The following is a 26,030-nucleotide window of genomic DNA, read 5'->3' as shown; positions in this document are numbered from 1 at the left end:
GCTGAGAGTTTTTTTGTTTTTGTTGATCTTTGATGAAAAGGAATTTAATGTGATCAATCAGTCTTTTGGCTAAGAATGGCCCAATGGTGGAAAATGCATTATTTGCAGATTTCCAGTCCTTCCCATGAGACTCCTCAGTTACTTGGTTGTTCCTTTCCCATATCAAAAACCTTGCTGCTGTATAAAACCAATTAGAATTCTAATTACTCTCCTGCATAGAATCCCATTGTCACTTACCTAATAGGCAGCATTTATCAGTAGCTTACAAATGATAAGATGTGGTTCATGGCTACTGTTTCGCCACCAAAGCAAAGACAACTCATCAGTAAATTAGTTTTATAGAGGTTACATGACTTGCCAACAATTAAAGAGTTAACATGTGTGAGAGGAAGGGCTCAAACCTAGGTTTTTCTGATTCCAAGACTGACCCTCTATTTGTTACGCTATACAACCACCATGCCCCAGAACCATTACACTTTACTGTACACAATGCTGTTTTCTCCTAATTGAAGACAAATGACCCAAAGAATATGCCCTCAGTCTCAGTTGTCTCTGGCTTGCATCAGAATCAACCTAGATTTTTACATTCCTACCATCCCCTCTTGGTTAGCAAAAGCCTAAAGATGGAAGAGCTCATTACAAAAAATATATATAAGCAGAGCACCTCAGCTGGGAAGGTCTTAGAGCTATTGCCATTTGCCATCAAGCAGTAATCTACCTTGACAACAGAAAGGAATCCTAGCGCAGCAAAGCATTCAATCAATTAGATGATAGCATCATATTTCTTGGAAGGCAGGCATCATGGTCACATGCATTTCACTAACTAGATTAACCAGAATGTTTTGTAAATGTGGCCGGAGAGATCTAGATGAGCTGAGATAGCTGCTAGGAAAATAGCTGAATCATCTGAAAACTGCTCTTTGTCATCATGCCTCAATCAAAATCATCTTATCTTATTCAACTGTTTCATATAAGCTGCCTTATACCCAGACTTATTATTAGATTTTCTTCAGGCAGTCAGACAAGAATGATCCATTAATTAGTGATGGTCTGCTTTGGCTGCACTGTTTCTGTGGCACTCAATGCATGTCTCATCTAGGCATGGAGCTTCTGCTTTGAATTTAGTCTCACCTATGACTGCAAGAAGCTGCAGCAAGCATAGTGGCCACACCCTGGTAAAAACTATCTTGGCAGATGGGCTAAACCAGGTTCAGGGTAACAGATAGGTCTCAAACCTGTCAGTGAAATAAGGGGATGTCTACCCCAGCCAGATGAATACTTTACTGCCTGGAATGAGCAAATGAAAACAATTTGTTCCAGTGGCCATGAAGGTGGTTAAAGGAGGTGCTGCAGAGTGCTTAGAGCTTGGCCAGTCAGTGAAGATGCCAAGATCATCTCCTGCATCCCAGGCCATCATCAATCATCATGACTTTTTGTTTTGCTACTGGACTTTGATGATACTGGAAGAGAGAGTGAGGCTGAAGACTTAACTTAATCCAATTCATACACAAGTCAAGACATCACACTGGTCCTCTTCAGAATAGAAGGACTAATGACAACAAAAACCCTACCTTGTAGAAATCATACACTCATAGAATTAAACTTGGAAAGGACCTTGAATGATTTTGAATCCAACTCCAGAGAAGGAAAGTGAGGATGAGAGAGGGTAGATAACTCATAAGGAATCACATGGCCAGTCAGTATCTGAGGCAGAATTTGAACTCAGGTCTTCCTGACTCTGAGTCCAGTACTCCACCTAGTTGACTCACTGGGTGAATGTTTGCAGGTGGGCTAGAGGAAAATCATAAAAAGTAGCATTCCAGTTCATCACATTTGCATAAAAATAAAAATAACACTCATACCTTTCCAAGGTTTACAAAGCCTTCAGTAAGTCTGATGTTTGTCAATCACTCTCTCAGTCTTAATTTCCTCATCTGTAAAATGAAGAAGTTAGGCTTGATGATTTCTAACTCCAATATCCTACATTTCAATTTATACGCCTATTATACCAAAGATTGGAAATATCAAAATTATGCTTTCCAGAATTTACCTGTGTGGGCACACAGAACACTTAGTACTTGATACCCCTTTGGGTATCAAATTTATATATTGGAAAAATGACATGTGAGTTCTTGACCTTTGACTGTCATTTTAGAAAACATCTTGCACATTATTTTAAAGAAAGAGGCTTTTTGAAAAAACAAACCAACAGTTACTGGAATTGGGCAATTATTGGTAATTCTCCCATAGTTCCTCAAATGCCTATTATTAAATTTCTGAAATGGAAGAAAAATTGATATTCTAAGAATTTGCTCTTCTTTCTTAAAAATGCTTCATTGACCCAGATTCTCCTTCTGTCTAAATCAATCTCATACTAAGTAGGGCATGAAACAGAGTGAATTCATTCTCAAAGACACTGAGCATGAGCCCCTGCAGCTGTAAAATTTATGTATTCATTCATTCATTTAAAAAATATTTGTTGAATATTAATAAGTAGAGAGCCCTATGCTAGAAGCTATGAGAGGATCAAGATATTCTCTACCCTCACAGTCTGAGATAGGTGCTTGTAGGCACAAATAGTAATAATACAAAGTTTAATGGAAAGATAAGAAAAGTACATAAAAATACTATGAGAATTTAAAGGAAGGCGAGATTACTTCAAGCCATGGGTGATCAGAGAAGGAAAGCTTCATAGAGTAACTAGCATCTGAGTAAGGAATTAGAGGATCATTAGGAGTTGGAAAGGCAGAGCTGAGATCATGGGGTGGAAGAGTAGGTCTGGGAGCATGTTTTGGGCAGAAAGAACAGAATGATCAAGGGCACAGGGTAATGAGAACAGGGATATATAAAAGCAAGGACCCCAACATACAGTGGATGACCTGCTATCACAGGTTCTTAGATCTGCATATCTAAAAGGAAAGCAGGGTCAACAATCACTTTAATCAAGCATATTTTACTGTTCACTTAGTTCAGGGGGGAAAGTCAGCACCCTGAACAAGAGAAAATACAGTGAAATCAAAATCAACAGACAGAGCTTCCAACTGTCTGATGTAAACAATACATATATCACAGGTCAACAGACAAGTCCAACTGTCTGACCATAGCTACCAGAGAGAGAAGCAGTAACGTCTAGATTTTTCAAAGCCAGGGGCTGTTTAGCGGCTTCCCAGAGTCTCATCTGCCACACAAATCTTCTAAAACCTAAGCCCCAAAGTAAAACCTCACCTGAGAGTATTTATACATTTTTTAGGGCCAGAAGGCATCACAGCCTTTGAAAACCAGTGCCTCATTAGAAACTTAACAAAAGATGTGGGCCTTCCTACAAATCTTTCCAGACCCATTAATGGGTGGGGAAGATCTTCTTTAATCACATTAAAATAATTAACAATACAAATAGATATACTGTTTCTAATTAAAGAAACTCTTGTTTCTGTACTTTGCTCCTAGTGAAGACTTTTGGTTAATAAAGGCAAGATTCAATCAGAGGCACTTGATTATACTAAAACAAAAAAGCAAAAGATCCTACTTTGCTTGCCATTACAGGGCACCTTTGGGTAACCACAAATAGTCCAGTTTAGCTAGACTGTAACACACATGAAAAGGAGTAGTTGAAGATGGGACTGCAAAAGCAGACTGGGATCAAATCCTAACAGATTTTGAATATTAAACTAAGGATTTTGGACTTTGAGGGATACATAATTAAACAGCAATTTGAAAAAGATCCAGGAGCTTGAGTAAATGGCAAGCTCAATATTATTCAGCAGAATGATGTGGCAGCCAAGAGTATGAATATTATCTTGGGCTACATTAAGGAGAAGAATAATTTCCAGGAATAAAAATTTGATAATCCTAGTATATTGACCCAAACAGACCACATCTAGATCATTATATTCCATTTCAGGTGTTACAGTTTAAGAAGACTATTGATAATCTAGAGAGTAATATGTGAATGGTCCTTCCCTCTCAAAATGACTTTTTATTTATTATGTACGTAATTAATCTGAGAGTATATAGCTCCTTCAGTTCAGGGACTATTTTTATTCCTAGCACCTAATTACAATGTTTGCATATTTGTTGTTGTTTAGTCATTTCTGTCATGTCCAACTCTTCTTTATCCCATTTGGGATTTTCTTGGCAAAGATACTGGAGTGGTCTGCCATTTTCTTCTCCAGATCATTTTACAGATAAGAAAACTGAGGCAAACAGGGTCAAGTGACCTGCCCAGGATCACACAGCTAGTAAGTGTCTGAGACCAGATTTGAACTCAGGAAGATGAGTCTTCCTGACTCCAGGTCCAGCACTCTATCCACTGTGCCACCTAACTGCTCCTGTCTGCCACATATTATGCACTTAATATATGTTTGTTGATTGAATCAGGATGGTAAAGGGCCTTGAGGGAATCAAAGATATTTAATTTGAAAAAGACAACACTCAAATGGGAGAGAGATTAGACAGTATTCTATTTGGTGTCTCAAGGCAGAACCAAAAACAGTCAATCAAAAGACACAAATTTAGGTTTGATGTTGGGAAAAACTTCCTAAAATAAGAGCTATTCAAAAGTGGAATGGGTTTCTTAGGAGGCAGTGGGTTTCTCTCATTGGAGATCTTCAAAAAGAGGTTTGCTATCCACTCCTCTGGTAGCTATAATGAAGATTCTTTTGAGATATGTGTTGGATTAAAGGGCTCTTGATATGCCTTTCAACTCTAACAGGCTGTTTTAAATTCCTATCTATTGAAAACCATTAGGAAATGGATGTTTGAGTGAAATAACTATTTGATTAAGGGAGAGTTGTATATACCATACACAGCACTCACATTGGAGGTAAGAAGAAGCGATACATGGACACTCTCAAGATCTCTCTGAAGAACTTTGGAATTCATTTCATGACATGGGAGATACTGGCAAAGGACTGCCCAGTATAGCATGCCCATATCAAAGAAGGTACTGTGCTCTATAAGGGAAGCAGAACTGTGGTAGCTCAAAAGAAACATGAGATGTGCACAAATTTAGAGACATCTCCACTCCTAATTTTCATGTGGACTATTAACCTAACTTGTGGTAGAGCCTTCTGAGCTTGTATTGGTCTAATCAGCCACAGTTAGACACACTGTTCCTTGACTCCAACATAACAATGTCATTTTGAGAATGAAAGACAACAACCCAGTTTTCAAATAACTGAAATAAAATAAGATACAACTATCCCTTACATGGTAGTCATTATAAACATTATTGAGACTACACAATGAGTATGTGTCAAAGGTGAGATTTAAATCCAGGTTTCTAGAATCAAAGAATCACAGATTTAGACCTAGAAATCCTAAAACCCTTTCAGTTTATAAATGAGTTAACTGAGGCACAGAGGGACTAATGATGTGCCCAGGATCACACATGTGTCTGAGGTGGAATTTGCAAAAATGCAAAATATGTAGAAATAATAAAATTGTAGATTGTTAGAAATGAACCAGATCTTTTAGGTCAGCTTATGTTGAATGCTAAGGTGTCATAGAGAGAAAACTGAAAACAGAGCATGAATATTTGGATTTGACTCAGGGTTTTACATCTTGCTACTTGTGTGACAAGCAAATCACTCCAACTTTCTCGGCCTTAGTTTACTCATCAGTAAAACAAGGAGTTGAACTAGGTCCCAACTTCTTAACGTGGGGGTTCATTAATTTTTATTTTTTATAGCATTTTAATAATTATTTCAATATAATTGGTTTCCTTTGTTATCCTCTGTATTTTATGTTATGCATTTAAAAAGGCATTCATCTGAGAAGGGGTCCATAAGCTTCCCCAGAATACCAAAGGGGTCCATGGCAGAAAAAAGGTAAGAAGTCTTGGACTAAATGATACCTACCATCTATTCCAGTTCCAATTCTGTGATTCTGTTCATCTATTCTATGATTTTATGTCTATCTACTGACTCTTGGATGTACTCTAGTACCTGATTTTTGGATTGGATCCGAGATATTTTTTCTTACCTCACATTTGTCTATGTCTCATAAAAATAGAGTACAGAACAAAGCCTCTAGTTATTTGAGCTCATCCAGTGTCTATATAAATGGAAGGTCACCACGGCACAATGGAGTACTTTGTACTCTGTGTATGGGCTCTAATGACCTTGGGAAAGCCAATATGACTCCTCACAGCAACCTGTTGGAGTGGATAAAGTACCAGATTTGGAGTCAGAAAGACCTGAGTTCAAATCCTGCCTTGGATACTTACTAACTGTGTGACCCTGGGCAAATCATTTAACCTCTGTCTCAGTTTCCTCCTTTGTAATATGTGGGTAAAAACAACACCTACTTCACAGGGATTGTTGTGTGGATCACAGTGGGAGTATTTGTGAAGCACTTTGCAAACCTTAGAGTGCTATATAAATATTATTATTATTATTATATAACTATAGACTGTTTAGAGAATATGTAATCATCATAATACATTCTATTCCATATAATTACACAAATCTGCAATAGGCATTCAAACAGAAGGCCATATTTACTGCTATCACTCAGAGCAACAGGAGATTTTCCATCAATATTGTATGTAGAACAGATACTTATATTTGCCATGGCAACTCAGGCATCACTGCATGTTCAGTTCTAACTAGCACTATGCCCTTGATAAGTTAGAATTCTGCTGAGAAAATTGCTTTATTTGTGTGAAGGTTCATACTTCATGGCTGTTAGCATTATATTAAATGGGTCAAGGAAACAAGAGTGTTTAATTCAACAAATATTTACTGAGTGCCAACTATGTTGTTTTAAGGTGCTAAATGCTACAGTGAGGAAGAGTTTAAGTGTGTTACACAGATAAGCAGATGCCACTAAGAGGTATCCCATGACTTATTTGGAAATAAATTTCAAAGTCTTCTTGAATGTGTGAATTTTAGAATATTTATTAAAAGAGACAAGGCATTATTTTTGCTCATTATTTGTCTTATCACATTAAGCTATGTTTTATTGATTTTTGTCACCAATGTCATACCCCATAAAAAATGCATTTTCCCACTCAACTATGCGTAGGAATGCTGAAATCAATAGTGAAACTGATCAATCAAGTCCTATAATATTGCAGCAAAATAAAAGTTAGCATAGACAGAGTAGAGTCATTGTGCCATCCAGAAGTATAGCATGGTGGAATGAGCACTAAATTGTGAGGAAGGAGTCCTGGAATTGTGCTCTGACTCTATCTGCGTGCCCTTCAGCAAACTTCTTAACCTCAGTTTCCTCATCTTCCAAATAATGGTTATAATGGTTGTCAGAGTAAATGCAGTAAAGTAAGGCTCCCTTTCTAGATCTATGAATTATGTTAAAATTTCGACTGACCTCATCCTCAAGGAGTGGACAATCCAGTGGACAAGAACACAGATTTTATAAATAGAGCTGGCTGGATAGTAAAGGGAGCAGAGTTCCGGACGAGGAGTCGCGAAGACCCGAGGTTAAATCCTGCCTCATTCAAGTATTAGCTGTGACTGGGCAAGTTATTAAAGGTCTCCTAGTCTCAGTTTCCTCATCTATAAAAAGGCATAATAATAGTACATACTTCACAGGGTTGTGAGGATCCAATGAGATAATTAATAAATGTACAGTAGCTCTTGGCAAACTTTAAAGTGCTTATATAAATGCTAGCTATTATTAGCTAACTAAATGTAGTGAATGGAATAGGGGAGGGACCTGTATATAGGAAACTCCTATTAAAGCAGATGTTTTCTCTGCACTTTATAGTCCAAGAGCATTGGAGGGTTAGATGACTTGTCTGGGACTGCACAGTGAGTATGCATCAAAGGTGAGATTTTAAGTCCAGATTCCTAGAATCAAAGAATCATAGATTTAGAGCTAGAAATCCTAAAACTCTTTTAGCTTATACATGAGGTAACTGAGACACAGAGGGATTAGTGATGTGCCCAGGATCACACATGTGTCTGAGGTGGAATTTGAACCAGGTCGTCCTGACTTTCTCCACTTACTGTCTCTCTATGATGATAGGGTAAGAACGATGATAATACCAACAATTATGTAATATTTTAGAGTTTACAAAAAATGCTTTACATACATTGATGGAGACATGACAGAAAAGCAATGTGCAATAGGATATTGACTAGTCAGAAGCTTCAGCAGGACCCTAAGCCTCCCAAATAAAGGTAAACTTTCCCACTGAATCACTGTTCCCATTTCTACAATGAGACCCCTACTACACTCCTCAACCCTATATGAATGTCTCACATTCCCTTAGTGGTACCCAGTAGACTTTGATACTTAATGTATAGAGGGTTGGGATCAATAGGTCCTGAATAGGAAATATGTGAAAAAAAAAACACTGCTCCTTTCAGTGTATTCAATGCTCTAGTCAAATTGGACAACTACTCACCAGCCTTCTTACATAACTTTTTAAAAGCCTCCAGAAAAGGAGATGCCTAAATAACACATTTCAGTTTAATGATCTATACTGGGACATTCTTACAAAAAATTGTCTAAGTCCCTCATACTACAGTTTAAAGCCCAACTAACATTGTCTCAACACCATGGTTTTCCATCTAGTCTCCATATATATTGAGTATACCTAGTTATTTACATATGGTCTCCCCGATTAGAACATAAGCTCTTGAGAGTAGGAACTATTTTTACCTTTCTTTATATTCCCAGTGGTCAGCACAGTGCAGGGAACACAGAGTAGGTGCCTAATAAATGCTTATTGGCTGACTGATAGCTACATACATTATGTGAAATCAGCTGATGTATTGAGAATAGTCTAGGCTATGCAAAGAATGCATGGAGATTCTGCTCCACTCAAATCCCGTAGACTTATTTTCCTGTACTGGCTTTTTCTTTGTGATATGCTGGGTTCCAAAAGAAATAAAAGAACCAGACTGAAGAGTCTGTTTTATGATTCTCTGCAAGTGTTCTCTTATACAACTCTGAGAGCAGAAAGAAAAGCTCGGAGGGAATCTTGAACAAAAACATACACACATCAAGACAACTTTAAAGTGGCTGGTGAGGTAAAAGCACAATAAAGGAGGAAGCAGGCACTGAGAATATTTGGTTGAGGTAATTTCATCCTTCTAAACATAAGCATGAATGCTTTCTCTGTGTTGAAACTGGGAATTATTTCACATAGTATCTGCAATCTGATATCTCCTCTCTTAACTAATGGCAATCCTGGCTCCTCCATTAGCCCTAATCTGAATCAAAATGGCTGATGAGATATCAACATAAGTCACATAATATTTTTTATCACTTTTTAATTTAAAATGTATTTTTTAGTTTTTCAGGATGCAGCAATGAGAAAGAATAAGGACTTAGCAAGTCATATAGTTTTAAAATTATTTTTTGTATTAGGAAAAAAAAAACACTTTTTAGTCGATGGAGAAGAAATGCTCCCCAGAGAGCATGTTTTTCAGGCAGATGGGGAGGTACATTTTTTGAGCCAAACCTTAAAATCAGAGGGTGATTTGAATGAAACACAGCTTCAGAAATGTGAAAATTCTTTGTCCTTTTTATATGGTGACTTAAGTACAGCATAAAACAAAGAAGGATATTCCATTTAGAAGCACTAAGCACATAAGAAGCACTAAGAATGTGAAGGAAGACAATTGACTGTGGGTAAAATTCAAATGCAAATTCACTTTCTAATCACCAATTCAGAACCAGGATCTGAGGTAGGTAAATTGCAATGTCAAAATTCAGCCTCTTACAGGGATTATGAATACGCAGTTTATGGGCAGACAGAATCTTCCTGTGTATTTCCCTGATGCTAAAATATCCGCAATAATATCACATGCATGAAGTCCCTATACGTAAGCTATGATTATATGGTTCTATGTAGCAGCATATCATTAAAGTATCATGCATGTACATGGGCTCCCATCTACCAAAGGCCCAGATAAAAGGCATGCTCATGTTGTGCTAACAATCAATGATCCTGGGAACAATGATGTATGCAGCCTCTCTCTTCCAAGGTCTAATGGTTGGGTGTTGGGATCATTTTCATCTATGATAATCCTTACCCTCACAAGACACTCCATCTCCCCACTCTTTACATTTTCATTGGCTGTCCCTCATTCCTGGAATTCTCTATCTCCTTAGGTACTTCTCTCAGTAATTATCTCCAATTCATTCATTATCTATTTTGTTTGTAGGGCAGCTAGGTAGTGCAGTGGATAGAGCACTAGTGCAGGAGTCAGGAGGACCTGAGTTCAAATCTCACCTCAGACACTGGACACTCACTAGCTGTGTGACCTTGGGCAAGTCACTTAACCCCAATTGCCTCATCCTGGGTCATCTCCTGTCATCCTGATGAATATCTGGTCACTGGATTCAGATGGCTCTGGAGGAGAAATGAGGCTGATGACCTGCACAGCCCTCCCTCACTCAAAACAAAGTCAAGTGCAAGTCATGTCATCATTTCTCTGATGGCATGGTCTTCTTCGGCAACAAAGGACAAACACACACACACACACATTTTGTTTGTACATAGTTGTTTTCATGTTGTCTTCCTTATTCAATTATGAACTCCTTAAGAGCAGGACCCATTTTTGTCTTTTTTTTTTTATCCCTAGTACATAGCACAAGACATGATAAACAATAAGTGATTAACTAATACTTGTTAGAACTCACTATTTGACAAAAAGAATTATTTGACAAAAACTTCTGGAAAAGTAGAAAATAAGATGGCTGAAATTAGATATAGACCAACATCTTACACCATATATCAAAATAAGGTCAAAATGGGTACGTGATTTACACATAAAGGGTGATACCATAAACAAATTAGAACAACAAGGAATAGTATATGGAGAAAGGAAGAATTTATGACCAAAAAAAAGTTAGAGAGCATTACAAGATGTAAAATGGTTAATTTTGATTATATTAAATTTAAAAAGTTTTACACAAACAGAATCAATGCAACCAAGATTAGAAAGAAAGTAGAAAACTGGGGCAGGGAAAATTTTTCAGTAGGTGTCCAAGATAAAGGCTTTATTTCTCAAACATACAGAGAACTGAGTCAAATTTATAAGAATAGAAGTCATCCATTTCCCAGCTGATAAATAGTGAAAAAAAAAAAAACACGAACAGGCAATTTTCAGATGAAGGAATATAGTTAGTTGGTTGTTGTCCTTTGCCCTCAAAGAGGACCAAAATGACGTCACCACTGTAAAATGAAATTTCAGTGGTCTGACTGTGGCTGAAATATAAGCTATCCATAGTTATACGAAAAAATCCTCTAAATCACTATTGATTAGTGAAACGCCAATTTTAAAGCAACTCTGAGGTACCACCTCACACCTATCAGATTGGCTAATATGACAGTGCTAGGGTTGGAAGCTCAATTCCATGTGGACAGTCTCGGGCGGGTAAAGGTGGGAACTTCTAAATCTTAGAGTTCTCACGAGACCCCCCAGGAAACGACTAGGAATCGAGGTGAACCGAGCTATCTCGTGTATTTCCGCCTCTTCCCGTGAGAAACGTGATGGGAGAAAGCTCTCCCCGCCCTCGAGATTGTCCCGGATCTGGGCACACTATTGTTATCTAACAGCACGGTATTCAGATGCAAACTATGCTGCTGAAGAGTTTAAGTAGGATCAGGAAAGCCTGAAAGTTCTCTTGGGCGGAGGGGCGCGGAGCGGACAGGACAACAAGGCTCCACTTTTCCTCTCTCCTCTCTCCCCTCCCCCTCTCTCCTCTCTCCCCTCCCCCTCTCTCCCCACTTATACTTCTACTTCCAATCTCTTATTGTAAGATCTCTGCCTCCTTGGGAGATTCTCCTCTCCCTCCTAAGGAAGAATTCCCCTGCACTTGTAACTAGACCCTGAAATAAAGCTCAACCCTTGTTTGACTCTGGAACGTCCTTTCTCTCATACGAACATCCAGTTTGGCCAACCGAAGACCTCGGGAGGTGAGGTAAGAAGACTCGGGTAGCCCACAGGCCTCTAGGCCTGGCATGACAGAAGAGGAAAATTATAATTATTGGAGAGGATGTAGAAAAATTGGGACACTAAGGTACTGTTGGTAGAATTATGAACTAATTCAGTCATTCTGGAGAGCAATTTGGAATTACATTCAAACAGCTATTAAACTGTGCATACCTTTTGATCCACAACACCATTACTAGGTCTATATCACAAAAAAAGGTTAAAAAGGGGGGGAGAGGAGCCTATTTGTACAAAAATATTTATAGCACCTCTTTTTTTTTGTAGAAAATGGAAATTGGAATTTGAGGGCATGTCCATCAACTGAGGGATGTAGTGTATGATTGTAATGGAATACTATTGTGCTATAAGAAAGGATGGTTTCAGAGAAACCCGGAAAGACTTACAATGAACTAAGGCAAAGTGAAATGAGCAAAACCAGGAAAACATTGTACACAGTAATAGCAATACTGTATGATGATCAGTTGTAAATTACTTAGTTATTCTTAGCAATACAATGATGCAAGACAATTCCAGAAGACTCAGGATGAAAAATGCTATTTACATCCAGAGAACAAACTGATGGAGTCGGAGTACAGATTGAAGTATATTATTTTTCACTTTCTTTCTCTTTGGGGGGGCTCTTTTTTTCTCACAACATGACCAATATGGAACTATGTTTTGCATGATTGCACATTTATAATCTATATCAAGTTGCTTACTCTCTCAGGGAGGTGGGGTTTGACAGAGAGAGAGTGAATCTGACACTCAGAATTGTTTTTTTAACATGTAATTGGTAAAAATAAAATATTATTCAAAAAAATGAATGCTTGTTAACTTGACTTCACTAAAGCCTTCCTCAGTATCCTCATAGGAAGTCACTTAACACTGTTTGTCTCAATTTCCTCATGTAAAATGAGCTAGAGAAGGAAATGGCAAATCACTCCAGTAGCTACATCAAGAAAACCTTCAAAAGAAGTCAGGAAGAGTCAAAAGTGATTGAAAATGACTAAACAACAACAACAAAGAACACAAATGGGTCCAGTTAGAAAATAGAAGATATAAATAGTCATTTTTTTTATTCTTTCTGCTGGCAACTCAGTAGAGACAAATCACCTCTCTCCTCTCCTCCTCCTCCTTCTTCTTCTCTCTCTTCCTCCTTCCTCCTCAAAAGCAAAGAGAGCAAGAAGTGAATGGTCAGAGAACTGCTTTCCCACCAAGTACAGAGGAGTAGAGGAAAGTGCCATGGACTCAGTATGTTGTTTTTGGTTTTTTTAAAGGAGGGGGTGCTTAGCATCCTTTTCCACACTTGATCGCTTCCAGGGGCTCAGCTTGCAGCTTCAAAGCCTTAATCATTCTCAACAACAACCCACTAGATATATACTTCAGGGCAAAGGGGCCACGGGGAAGGTTCAGTGCTGGAAGGAAGTATGCAGCATTGACCTGTGACCATAGTCTTCCACTTAACTTGGCCAAGATGGGCTTGGATGGTTGGGACTCATCAACTCTATTCCTTCCTATGAGATGGAGGACTACCAGGCCCTATCATCTGCTCTGCCATTGCCTCCTAAGGTCCTGTAGGCCTTTCCACCTGGCATTATCATTTAATATGTTTATTTAAACCAAGAACCCCTGGGCATTTCTAATTTGTGCTAAAACTGATCTTTCTTTTATGTTTTCCCCCAGAATTAGTATGAGATTGTTAAAAATAGGGACTCTCTTGCTTTTTCTATTTGTATCTCCCGGGCTTAGCTTGTAGTGAACGCTTCATAAGATTTTTCATTTATTCATTCATTAATTCATTTGAAGAATTCCCTTAAACGCCAAGGCCAAAACATCACTCTATTCCCCTAGGAACCTTAGAATTTTGCTTATTTCTAAATCACCACAGAAACAATTAAAGGGACCCTCAGCTGCTATGTGAGCATTTAGGTTAACAATATACAAAAAATATGGGATGCTCTTATTTCATCAGCACAGAAAATGTAAATCATATATAAGTCAATAAACAAATGCTCCTGTCCCATCAGATGAGCCCTACCTTTCACCAAGGATTTGCATAGGCCTGCAGCCATTCTGTGGTAGAGGATTTCCCAAAAGGGGAAAATACTTAAGGTCTATAGAGAGATGAGTCCTCATTTCCTGCCTCACTCTCATTTCTAATAATGGGTCTACATAGTCCTCTGTGCTTATAATACCAGCCTTTGATAGAGAGTCCTTTATAGGGGAAAATATTTGGAGCTGTTAGTTTCCAACAGACCTACAGTAGTAATAGACCTTCAGTACCAGATTTAAGTCTCTACGTCATAGCTCTGTCCCTTCGTCTTTCTACCTATCTGGGGCTACATAGATCCTACATTTATTTCCAAATCACAGGGTTCAGAAACTGGGCATTGTCCAAGAAATCCACGCTCCAGCCTCTTCTCTTCCTCTCAGGAGTTTGACATGGTCTAGGAACTTCATCATTGGATATCTACTAGGTATTCTTCCTCTTCCTTCTTTGCTCTACTACTACTTCTCCATGGCTACAAACTCTAGGACTGAGAAGTTCCCTGAGGAAGGCTTGAATAAGTTCTCATTTAGCATCTAGCAACCAAAGTTAACTCCTTTCATAGATTCTCTTGTGTAGCATCTCAGTTTTTGTCTCTCTGTTCAGCTCTTCTACTCTCTGGTATGCTCTCTTATCAAAAAGTCAATAAGCATTTCTTAAGTAATTAGTGGGTGTGATGTACTGTGCTAAATGCTGGAATAACAAGGAAAGGTAAAAGTAGTCCCTGCCCTCAAGAAGCTTACAAGCTGGAAGAATGAACAAACAAAAAAAAATCAGCATAAAAGGCTATGATGACAGACACACGCAAAACACAAACTCAGAAGAAAAGAAAGCTTTCCAAATGTCTACAAGCAAAGCTTCAAAGATGATAGAATGGGAGATCATGTCAAGGGACAGTGTGTGTGTCCTTCATTGCTGAAGAAGACCGTGCCATCAGAGAAATAATGACATATAATAATTGACAAATAATAAAATATTAGTATGACATAATGTAATATATAGTTATCACCATTCTCCAATATTATAAATAGTCAAAGTACAGGAACAAATAGTTCTTAAAAGAATTGCAAAGTATTTACAGACAGAACATGAAAAAATGATCCAAAATACTAATAGGAGAACTACAAATCAAAACAACACTCTGAAAATTGGCAAAAATGATAAAAAATGACAACATTCAATGTTGAAGAGGTTGTAGAAAGATATTCACAGTGGTACATCATTGGTGAAATTGTGAAATGGTATTACCATTTAAAAAAGTAATTTGGTATTATGCAAATTAAGTAACTAAAATGTCCCTACTTCTTTGAACCAGAGGTTCCATTATTGGACTTACATCCCAAGGAAACCACCAACAAGAAAAAAAGTTCCCATGTACTCCAAAATGTTTATATGAGCACTTTTTGTGATAGCTAGGAATTAGAAATTAAGTAAATGTCGATCAGTTGGGGAATGGCTAAACAAATTGTGGCTCATGAATGTAATGGAATATTGCTATCCTATAAGAAATTATATTTGTGATGAATACAGAGAAGTATGGAAAGATCTATATGAACTGATGCAGAGTGAAATAAGCAGAGTCAAGAAAATAATATGCATAATAACTACATGAGTAAATGAAAAGAACTACATACCTTATAAATATGTGTGTGTGTTTGTCCTTCATTGCCAAAGAAGACCATGCCATCAGAGAAATAATGACATGACTTGCACTTGACTTTGTTTTGAGTGAGGGAGGGCTGTGCAGGTCACCAGCCTCACTTCTCCTCCAGAGCCATCTGAATCCAGTGACCAGATATTCATCAGGATGACTGAAGATGACCCAGGATGAGGCAGTTAGGGTTAAGTGACTTGCCCAAGGTCACACAGCTAGTGAGTGTCAAGTGTCTAAGGTGAGATTTGAACTCAGGTCCTCCTGACTCCTGCACTGGTGCTCTATCCACTGGACCACCTAGCTGCCCAGAAAGAGGAATATATTGGGAGGAGAAAGGGAGAAATGGAATGGGGCAAATTATCTGTCATAAAAGAGGCAAGAAAAAGCTTTTTCAATGGAGGGGAAAAGGAGAAATGGAGCTCATAGTAGATAGCCTCTCTTTTCTCAGGCAAGTATGAAGCCAGGTCTTCAGTTGTAAGGGTAGGAGCAGGGCATGGCATGAGAAGTTTGAGATAAGTAAAAAGTCTGGAACAGCCACTGGGGAGTGGGATAGAGAATCAATTAAGAATGGCTAAAAATATTCCCTTGATGCAATAAGCATCCAGTTGAGAACAGACAACAAATTTGTAGTGAATCCTAATACTGATTACATTATTGGTTGACTTTCTCCAACTCTGGAGAAACAGAGCATGGAAAGGACTAGATAATAGGAAGAATAATCCAAGGCTGAAATTTAGCAAGGTATGAGGACAAGGGAATAAGATATTCAAAAGTAGAAGATAGTTCAGAATAGAAGTGGTTAACTAAACCAGTTCAAATTGAGAGGTTCTGAAAATGAAGCCAGAATGACGGTGATGGCCAGGATTATACTAAAAGGTGGAAAGATTGGAGTTACAGTGAAAATGAAGAATAGTTTTAGAACTAACCCATGAGAAAGGAAATGAAAGGAAATTATGATAAAATGAAGGAATTTTAGAGTTCTTGATCAGGGAAAGAGAGAATTTCTAGGTAATGATGAAATCAAGAGTGTGACTATCCCTATATATGGCTGAGGTGAAGAAGATGGAGTTGGGAGTTAAGTGAATTGAGGAACTAGGTGATTAGAGTATTTAAGGAAACATAAAAATATATATTGAAGTCTCTCAGTATAAGATAAGGAGTTAGAATAGTGAAGAAGACTGAGAGAAATACTGAACTATTTAAGGAGAAAATGTTGAGTCTAGAAATGTTATAGACAGTGAATCCAAATGTTTTATACCTGAAATATGATGAGATGTGAATTCTATACTATCTTTTGTTGCCTGAGATTTCTAGTCCCTGTTGGAATTATTAGAGCAAACCCTTTAATCACATCAGAAAGTAATTTCTTCAGAGATATCAGCAATCATTTTTGAGGACTGTGAATATCTTAGCCTAAAAAAAGGATGAGAGGGAAAAAATGGAATGGAATACATTGGAGTTTGAAACAGTTATTTTTGTCCATTTTCATGATTTAAAATATGTTTATGCTGGCAATCACATTAAAATTATAAATAAGTTCACTTGAAAATTGAAATAAGTGAAGATTTTGATCCAAGAATGAATGTCAAGGATGGATGATTGGTTTCAACATTTTGGATGCAAGAAAACAAGTAACTGGCAAATATGTCAAGTATAATGTAGTTACAGGTATTTGCATTTGTTTATTCAATTGAGGGTGGAAAAAATAACTTTATCTCTGAAATTGGATTTCTGAAAACAGATAAGTACACAGAAAACATGTAGAAAAAATCAAATTAGGTTGAGTTAAGAGTTGTATTGAGGTTTATAGAAGATCCAGAAAGCCAGTTATCACTTGTCTAGATCTGCCAAAAACTAAAAGTAGAGTCTCAGATTTAACATTATTTTGAAATCAAGTTGAGACTACTTCATCCTTCAATTCCCCAAATGTTCCCACAGTTTTCCATATTTTTACTTCACCTATCCATACTGGTAGAAACAAAAGTTTATCTCTTTTTTCATGACAACAGATATGAAAATAACATAAGGGAAGGGTCCAAGAGATGAATAATGTATCACCTCTTTATATATACAAGGGATAGAGGATATGCTGGTGAAATAATCAGGTTTTCTCTGGCTACAAGGAACTAACTACCTTCTCCTCTTTGATTTTCCCCTTGTGAGTGGGTTTTGCTTTTCTCTCCTTGGTGTCAAAGTTGTGTATGTAGACTAACCAATCAGATCCTGGCTCTGGCCTCATCCTACTGACCATGTATTTCATTGATCCACTTTCAAAATATTGTATGAAACTGTAATCAGAATAACTGGAACAAAATAGCAAATATCAATGCATCCAGCACAAATGGATTATATTTCATATAGTAATCCTGCTCAAACCAGGCTATGACCCTTCCCCTGGAACAGGCAGGCAAAAACCTTTTAGTTCCCTGAAGCATTTCCATGGGAAGCTGACAAAGCATTCACTCAAGGCTTTTTGTTCCACTCTGGAACACAATTTCTTGGTAGGTCAAGGTCTTTTTTGATGTAATACAGAAACTCAGAGCTTCAGGCTGGTCTCTCCAGAGTGCATGGGTGGTCCGGAGCTGGTTACGTTTTCACTTTTGAGTCTCTAAGTCTCCTTTCCAATTGGCATCACTTCTGAGTGATAGAGTTTCCCTTTGTCTCCCTTCAAGTGTGTACCCTTTAATTCTATCTATAGTTGTCTCTTTCATTTAGACAATCCTAATGGGAATTTCAGCACAGGAACAAAGCATCTGACTCCCATGGTCCCACCAATGCAGTTGGAAGAAGAAAAGTCCCAATTCTTGCATGTAGGTCACTATTTTTCTTTTTTTTTTGTTCACCTTGAAAAGTCTCTCTTCTCTGTTCTGATGGTTCCTTTTGCTCATTCACCCTTTACCCTCTCTGTAGTAAGTATATTTCAGGATTACTGTGAGAATAAAATGAGATAATATGTGTAAGGTGCTTAGCACAGTATCTAGCACTTAGTAGGTGCTATATGAATGCCCTTTCCCTTCTCTTCTCAACTAGGGCTACTCTATATAGGCCATGAAGCACTGCTGCCAACAACAGGCAAGTATTTGGCACTCTCCTCCTCTTGAGAGCTCCCTTTAGGATTCCCATCAGCACCTTTGGGAGTTCTAACACCCTCATTGCCCCATCAAGGTTCCCACCTGCTCTCCCCAGTCTGAAAGGTACTTCTTAGGTCCTACTTTACATATTTGCATAGAATTTTATTCTGTGGTGATAAGAAAAGTTCACACAGTGTAAGACACCATAAAATCAAGTCCTGGTCTATATGGTCAGCACTCACATATAATCTGCAGTTTCACATGTAAGAAAATGTACTCTAGTGTATGTCTGGATAATTGTCACATTACTTTACCAATTTTTCTTTTTTAAAAAATAACATTCACCATAGACTTATGCATGACAATATGGTTATGATCATGTACCCTAAGAGACAGATCTAGAAGCTTGGGCTGTTCAAATGATACTTTCAAGATGCTAAAATGGATCAGGGTTATCTCCAAAACTAATGTCTACCTCATACTTTAGTCAACCCTAAGACAACCCTAAAACCACCTCTAGAACTGCCAACAAGAATAATCCTAGGCTAAACCACATTTACTTAAACAGCCTCTGCCTCTTTGTCTTGACCTGAAAGTGGATTGGTCTTTTGAACTTGGAAGCAGGGCCCTAGAGTGAAGGAAGGGGGAGGAGGGGTGGTCTAATATTAGGCAACAATCAACCCACTGAATTCTTCTTAACCTTGTATTTCTAAAGCAATGAAAACAGGTCCCAAAGAAGTCAGACAGCAAGGCCTGTCCATTCCATTAGTTTGCAATTTCATGGCAGCTGAACTACATAAAAGATTTCAAAGTGGTCTTCCTGCAAAGAAGTAGTTCTGTTTCCTTTAGCCAAAGTAATAATATGGCCAGTCTAAAAAGTAAATTTGGCAAAGAAGAAATGGTTATCTCTCTACTAAAGTATTGTCAAAATTCACTGGCCTGAGTGTTTTTTGCAGACTCTCTGTAAGAATACATTAATTAATTAAGGTAGAATTTATTTATAGTCACTGAGATATCAGTTTTACAACCTTCCTTGTAAGGATGGAGAGATGAGATTGGCAAATGTCACTACCCCTTTATAAGTATAGAAAGAACCTTCTTTTCTCTTTTGTGAAACCCTGACCTGGAACCTATTTCAATCCCTGACTAGATTTGCCTTCATCAATTTTTTTAAAGCATCTCATTTAATAGAATCTTTTGATTTCCAAGCATCTCTTTCCTTTTAGTTCCCGCTGGGGAACTGATGTCTAGTACTTTTTTTTTTTTTTACCAAGAAGCTTTTCTGACAAATGGGCAACCCAAAGACAATTTCCAAGATAGCTCTGTTTAATAATGTCTCTTTTCCAAGCCAAAGAGATCTCATTAATTAAAATAAAATTTCTGGTAAACATGAAGAAGTCTAAGAGTTGAAGTTTACCTTTTCTACACAGATGGATATCAAATGAAAGAACAAATTTGAAGAGCTAACAAAATGAAGGAGACTTCAGATCATAGAATTTTAGAATGGAAAAGAATATTAGGAATCATCTAGTCTGACACCCTTGTTTTTTAGTTGAGGAAATTGTGGACCAGAAAGGAACTAGAGAAAGTAATATACTAAAGATCCTAACACGTGGTTATTATGGAATTGGGATTAAGACCAATGCTAGTCTTGAATATTGGTCTTGAACATTGAACTACAATTCAACATTCTTAGCATTTTACTATAGAGACTAAGCTCCTATAGGACAGGGGTGATTTTGTTTTTAGTATTGTATCCCAAGCACCCAGGACAACATCTGGCAGACTGCAAATATTAATAAAGATGAATTGAATTGAATTAAATTATACTATCCTGTCCCATCCTGTCTCTCAACTGGAAAGAATTGAATGATGGTTTGGTTTGGCTTTTAAGTCAAAAACATGGTAAGTAAACATCCTAAGTAAACACAGGAAAAATAATTACAGCAAAATTCCTGGATAGTGTGTTCTTCAAAAGTAGGCTTGATAACAAATTAGAGAACATGGTCTTGGTGAGATGTATAGACCTCTTTCAACATCTTTCTTCCTTCCCTTGTTTTCATCTCATTCTTTCATATCCTGCTGCCTCCTTTCTCCCTCCATGGCAAATCAGAGACTTTAGCAAATAAAGAACACACAATTGGATTCCAATTTTCCATTTCCTTGGATGAGCTAAGCTTGTACATATCTCTATTTGAAAATGTTTACAAGTGAGCTTATGCCATCTGATAGGTTGTTCCCCCTGAACTTCATTTACCTTTGTGACTAAATATGAAGCCATGAGGATTCTAAGATAGATTGTCAATGCACTTTAGGAAACCATGAGAACGAGCAGATAATACATTTTAATCTTTTCTAGATCTGCCCATTTTTATGAGCCCTAAATCAATTGCCAGAAATTCAGTCTATGTCTGGAGTTAATGGCCTGCAGTCTTGTTATGGCATCTCTCATTAAATATTAAATGGAATATTTATGAAGTCCTCAAAGTTTATGGCAAATTAGTCTCAGTAACAGGCACGTTATGAATTTTAGTATCACTGTTAACTTCATGAGAATCCCAAGCTTAAGGAATGAATGTTTTGTATATCTGGGAAAAGGAAGTCGATTCTAGGCTGATGACACAATGCAGGACATTAAAGGAGTTTCCTTTACAACAGGAGGGCCTGGGAAATCATCTTTGTATTCATGTAGGACCTGTGTTTATGTGTGTGCATGCGCAACTGTATGGATGTGTGTCTATACTACCCCCAGCAGAAAAAATGTTAGAGGGCACTGCCAACTGGGCTAGCCTTCTTGGCATAAACGTGCATTGAATTGGTGGTGAATGCATACCTCATACAAATTTTACCAATCCAGAGTAAGTTTACCAGTAGGATACTTAGCCAGTTGCTTTGGCCTTCTGCCTCTTCCTCTAACTAGGGACCAGGACAGCCATACCAAATATGCCCTCCACAAACTTTCTATAAGCTTTTCAGAGCACATGGAGAGGATTTCCTTTTGATTTTAGATATATACTTTTTAATATATACTAAAAATAAAATGCTCAAATATCTAAGTTTTGTTTCACATCATTTGAGAAAGATTCAAGGAAGAAAACTGACGAGTTCTATTGTCACATCATGAAACCATCTTTGGAGCTACATTTGAAGGTGCTGGCCTCTTCTCATTTGGGCATATGTGCAGTGAAGTGATTCAAAATGAAGGACAAAAGGGAATAAGTATATAGCAAGGACCTCCTTTGTGGGAGGCCCTTTGCTAAGCACTTTACAAATATTATCTCAACAAATTCTCCTGGCAACTATGAGAGGTACATGCAGTTTCTGTCCCCATTGTAAAATTGAGAAAACTCAGGAAGACAGCACAGTATCTGAGACTAAATTTTAACTCAAGTCTCCCTGACTTCAGATCCAGCACTCCACCCATTATGCCACCAGCTGAAATGAGTATAATTTGGAAAGAATAAAAAACTTAGAAACTTTCTTTGATAGGCTTTCTGGAACCAACTTAGAAAGGAGAAAAATCTAACCTACTTTTGTCTACCACCAGGACCAAACTATGAAAAAAAGAGCACTGGCCATCAAAATCAGCTGGGAGCAAGATGAAAAGTTAATGCCTTAGTATCTGGTTTCCCCCAGCTTCTGGGGGCCCCCATCCCCAATTACCTTGCATTTATCTTGAATCTATACTATAAATACTTATTTTTATTCATTTTCTCCCCTGATGGACAATAAGCTCCTTGAGAACAGGAACCATTTCTTTTTTTTTCTTTATATATACACACACACACACATACATATATATATATGTATATATGGCTGTATATATACTGTAGCACCCTGTTTGTTACATGGTAGCTGGTTAATAAATCCTTCTTGTTTGATTAAATGCTTCTAGATATGAGGGAGAAAACACCATAGCACTTCAAACATAGTCCTTGCCCAGTCTAAGACAGCAGGACTTAAATATATGATTTGCTAGGGACCAAATGACAGTAATCATTGGAGATGTTGTTTAGTGATGCTGGCATTGAAAGATCTTTCATCTGATTGACTTCTCAGGATTCTATGACTGCCAAAATCTTCCAAGGGCTAGTCATTAATGATGATCAGTATCCCCCAGACATCCCCCCAGAGATTCCCTCTGCCAATTTAATTACCACGATTAACTTTTTACATTGGAGACTAAGGTTTCAGAAAGTTCTATGATAGATGCTCAGAGATTTCCCATACTTCCCCAATCTTTAGTAATTAATGATAATGGCAGACAACATTCTTACATCCACAGAAGGTTCATTTACTTACCGTTCATCAGGGGCTAGAAAGAATTAGCGTCAGGAACTGCCACAAAATTTGAGAGTCTTTTCATGTTAAATTAATGAATTGTATGATAGTTGGAGTTGAGCTGACTCTACTAAGATATATAATGCTTTCCTTGGAGTTATTTTTTTAATTAATTAATTTTGTCATAACAAAATAGCTAAAGCAAACACACTCACACACATGAGAAAGAGATGATGGGTAGGGAGATAGATAATAGACAGCTGATAGAGACAAATAATAGAGAAATGATAGAGATAAATAGATAGATGATAGTGGTAGATGACAGATAAGAGATAGAAAGATGATAAATAAATAGGCTGATAGGCAGACAGACAGACAGACAGACAGATAAATAGACAAAACAGAGAGACAGTCCTACGAATAGATAGTCTGACGGATGGATCGGTAGATAGGTAGATGACCAATAGAAAGATAGTTAATAGCTAGATAAATAGGTAGGGAAAGGGGCGGGGGGGTGGGGCAGATAGCGCACGGAGTGAAAACTAGCAAGTCATATATTTATCATTATGAATGTACTGGCTACTGTTTACGTCTACAATTTACCATTTGTTTAAAAAAACAGAAGACTAATTTATCAGGCTGTAGTCAGCGTATAAATTGCTCTTTTGGCTCCCCCTTCTTTGCTCTGTCTTGCTTCCTTTGTGGAAGGCACTGCCCTAATCTCTTAGGATACCAAGGCAAAAAATCAAAGAGTCCATGCTCTCCAAAGCTCTTATTCTCCCGGGGTTGAGGGCATGTGTACGCAAATAGTCAATTGCAAGGTAATTTAATGTGAGAAAGTATTAACAAGTCGAGGAGAAGAGGATGAGTGCCAGACTAGGACACATGGATGACTGGGCACCAGAGTCTTCAGGAATACAAAGATTCTAAGGGGAATCGAAGGGAGGGAATTTGAGGTAAGGCAGATGGCATATGCACAGAGATGGGAGATAGCATACTAAATTTGGGAGAGAAGTCAATAGTCCCATTTGTCTGGACCATGCAGTGTGTGAAGGGGAGCAAAATGAAATAAGTTTGAAAAGACTGGTTTGAGACACACCATAAAGAGCTTTAAAGGTCAAGTTTAAGTATTTGCATTTTATCTGAGATGCAGTGGGGAATAACTGAAGGTTTTTGAGCAGGGAAAAGTCATAACCAAATTTTTGCTTTAATAAGATTATTTTGGTAACCGTTCAAATAATTGTTGGTAGAAGGGAGAGACTAATAGCAAATATTAAAATAGTTTGGGTAAAGGGTGAAGAAAATCTGAACTAGAATAATGATCAAGTAAATGGAGAGATGGGGATGGGCTCAAGAGATGTTATGGAGAAAAAATTGGCATAACTTGGCAATTAGAGATGTAGGAGATGATAAATAGGAAAGACTCAAGGCTGACTTTGAGGTTATTTTCCTGGGTCACTGGGTCAAAAGGGACCTTTATAGAAATAGGAAAATTTAGAAGACGGAAAGAATTAAAGAAATTCTGTTGACTTTGAGGTGCCAATCATCCAGGTGGGATTATCCAGCAGACTGTTGTGACATGGAAATGGAGAAAAAGAAAGAGAATTGGGTTGTATGTGCATATATGTATGTGCACACACACATGACAGCTACATGGCATAGTAGATAGAGGGTCTGGCCTGGAGTCAGGAAGACTCATCTTCCTGAGTCCAAAATCCAGCCTCAGGCATTTACTAGCTATGTGACCCATGGTAAGTCATTTAATCCTGTTTGCCTCAGTTTTCTCATCTATAAAGTGAGCTGAGGAAGGAAATGACAAACCACTCCAGTATCTCTGCCAAGAAAATCCCAATCAGGCCGTGAAGAGCCAGACACAACTGAAAAATAACTAAACAACATATAGCTATCTCACACCATATATGTGTGTGTACATGTACAGACATATACACCTATACACACATATACGTATACAGATATACGTATATGTGTATGTATGTGTATACGTATACATATACATTACTTCTTTCAGCCATTTCCCTATTATGTTATTCCTCAGAAATGGGGGATTGAGTATCATAATTAAGCCTCTCTAAGTTGGTATAACAGCAAGGACCCCGGCATACACAGGAGGGCCTGCTGTACAGGTTCTTAGATCTGCTTTTCTAAAAGGAAAGGCAACTTTTGAGGTGTCAACAATCTTCTTTAATCAAGCACATATATCATTCACTTAGTTCAGGAGGAAAAGTCAGGACCCTGAACTTCAGAAAAAATACAAACAGAAAAACAAAGATCAACGGACAGGGCTTCCAATGGTCTGACCATCCATGCATAGTTACCAGAGAGAGAAGCACCAACATCTGGATTTTCAAAGGTGGGGGCTCTTTAGTGGCTGCCCAGAGTCTCATCTGGCCAAACAAACACTTCCAATAAGTAAGCCCCAAAGTAAAACTTCACCTCAGAGTATTTATACACTGTTCAGTGCCAGAAGGCATCACAACCCTTGAGAACCGGTGCCTCATTGTGTGTTCATCCTTCATTGCTGAAGAAGACCATGCCATCAGAGAAATGATGACATGACATGACTTGCACTTGACTTTATTTTGAGTGAGAGAGGGCTGTGCAGGTGACCAACCTCACTTTTCCTCCACAGCCATCTGAATCCAGTTACCAGATATTCATCAGGATGACTGAAGATGATCCAGAATGAGGCAATTGGGGTTAAGTGACTTGCCCAAGATCACACAGCTAGTGGGTGTCAAGTATCTGAGGTGAGATTTGAACTCAGGTCCTCCTGAGTCCTGTACGGGTGCTCTATCCACTGCACCACCTAGGTGCCCCCAGTGCCTCATTAGAAATTAACAAAAGGTGTGGACCTTCCTACAAAGCAAATCTTCCCCAATCAAACTTCCCTTAATGGGCAGGCCCATTAATGGGCAGGGGAGATCTTTAATTCTCATAATTACCATTACAGTAGGCCATTGTATCTGAATCCTAGACCATGTGGAGGAAATTAGAGTAAAAGAAGTCTGCAAAGATAGGAAGGGGCCAGGATATGAAGAATTTTA

The sequence above is a fragment of the Notamacropus eugenii genome, chromosome 2, assembly GCF_028372415.1.
Source record: "Notamacropus eugenii isolate mMacEug1 chromosome 2, mMacEug1.pri_v2, whole genome shotgun sequence".
NCBI classification, from domain to species: domain Eukaryota; kingdom Metazoa; phylum Chordata; class Mammalia; order Diprotodontia; family Macropodidae; genus Notamacropus; species Notamacropus eugenii.
This window is presented reverse-complemented; position numbering follows the sequence as displayed.